The sequence below is a fragment of the Camelina sativa genome, chromosome 10, assembly GCF_030686135.1.
Source record: "Camelina sativa cultivar CO46 ecotype springtype chromosome 10, ASM3068613v1".
NCBI classification, from domain to species: Eukaryota; Viridiplantae; Streptophyta; class Magnoliopsida; order Brassicales; family Brassicaceae; genus Camelina; species Camelina sativa.
In genome coordinates this window covers 22,544,170-22,546,287 of record NC_141889.1, presented here as the reverse complement: position 1 = coordinate 22,546,287, position 2,118 = coordinate 22,544,170, and the positions used below count along the sequence as shown (strand labels likewise).

Sequence of the window (2,118 nt, the reverse complement as noted above, 5' to 3'; positions counted from 1 at the left end):
ACAACATGAAAAACAAATCATAAAAGCTTTGAAAAATGAGTACTAGAGTTTATGTGGGGTATGTGAATGATTTAATTAGAGTATCTATTTTTTTTTTTCACAAATTAGAGTATCTATTTATAGGCTAGGAAGGGGCGGCTAAATTTTATCACAAGTTATGTTTAATAAGATCAGATTTTTTAAAGATCTTTTTGAAAATTGAAATTAAGGCAATGAGAATATATGTGTATTAACTGTTTAGATTGTATTGATGAGATGCACAATATCTTACCAAATTAAATATGTTTATATATGTAAAATTTTAAGTTTAAATGTATGATTTTAAGGTAACGAATTGAAAGTATTCCCTAAAATATAGGTTAGCTATTTAATTTTAAATTCAGCATACAATTTTCGCATCAATGATATATTTTCAATCAAATTAATAGCATACATTAATTAAAGAATTATTGAAATTAAACATAATTAAAAATCTAATTTTAATGAACTGGAATATGCTAAGTTTTAAAGAAAAAATAAAAATTTTATATAATATATAGTATGTATATACTATGATTATTCAATTAGCATACTTTTGTTAAGAAATCTTTTTAACTCTAAAGTAAATAACGATATGTTGATATTGAAAAATACTATTAAATTAGATTTTCATAAATATATCAAAATATATACCAAATATGTTTACATTATAAATACTATCTCAAATTTAATAATTTTATTTTTATGGTAACAATTGTAAACGATTTTCATAAATATTGAGTAATTATTATTCTTATAATTAATTTCGTAATTATTGTTTCTAAAAATATAGAATTTTCGACTAACAGTTTTTGGAAACCTTTTCTAAATTGTAAATGCTAATTAAATTAATAAAAAGAAAATTTAAAGATCCGAATTTGAATTTTGAGATATTCCACCTACCTAATTTCGGGCTTATTTTCTAAATTTGAAGTTATTTGCTCCACAATTTTTGGTATTTAGGAATTTATTAGTTGTTTTGTTTCCTATTCTAGCGGATTGTTTTTTACTTGTCACCAAAATTCGAATAAACTTATGTTGATTGTTTTTTTCTTTGTAACGGTGAATATCATGTTTATTTGTAATATAATTTAGGTAATAAGACCTGATCGCCGTACAAGCATTTTCCTCGGTTTGAAGCCGAGGCGTTGCTTTTTTTTTTTAATGTAAAGTAACCATTATCTTCTTCTTTCTAGATTCGATTTCTGCAAACCCTGAAAGGTAATAAGAAAGGAGCAAGACTTGGCGATATCATTGTTGGTTCTGTGAAAGAGGCGATACCAAGAGGTAAAGTGAAGGAAGGGACTGTCGTGTATGGTGTGGTTGTGCGTGCTGCGATGCACAAAGGACACGTTGATGGAAGCCAAGTCAGGTTGGATGACAATGCGGTTGTAGCTGTGGGAATTAAGAAAAAGAATAAGAAAGTGGAGTTTAACCAACCAACTGGTACCCGAGTGTTCGGTCCTGTCCCACATGAAATGCGGCGCAAGAAACAGCTCAAGATCCTTGCTTTGGCTCAGCACATCGTTTGAGAGTATACATAACACCAGTTATGATCTCTTATGTAACTCTCATCCATCCGTCAATTAGGTTTCAGTTTCACTCTGTAAACTCTTGACTTTTCTTGTCAAGTCTAAAAGATCAATACCACCTTTCTAACCTCCACAATGAAAATGGAGAGACTTATGTTACAAGAACAACCCTCTTGAAACACCATTATTTGTTTATGTTTTATAAATCAGTTTATAGTATAGTCAGGTAATCAATAACAACAGAAAAAGGACAGTACACTATTACAACAAGTATTTATATAAAGAAGAAAATATATTACAGAAAAGTATCAAAGTGACATAAAATTAAATTACAATTCCCTTACATCTCCAATATTACAACATATCCACCTACTTTTTATGACAATCTGAAGATTAAAGTTATAAAAAGAAACACTTCTTCTCTATTCTTCTTATACATAACAAACATACACATTCAAGTAATGAAGTCCATGAGAAAAAGGAATGGACTTTTTAGCTATGCATCATCAAGGTCTTGATACTTCTTCCCCCAACATTTCGCTTCTTAATTTTATGTAAACTTGCGGAA

The 2,118-nt window shown here is 28.6% G+C and overlaps 1 pseudogene; it reads left to right on the top strand.

Moving 5' to 3' along the window:
• The first annotated feature begins 311 nt into the window (after positions 1-311).
• On the top strand, positions 312-1,550 carry LOC147937187 (large ribosomal subunit protein uL14my pseudogene; annotated as a pseudogene).
• The last annotated feature ends 568 nt before the right edge of the window (positions 1,551-2,118 follow it).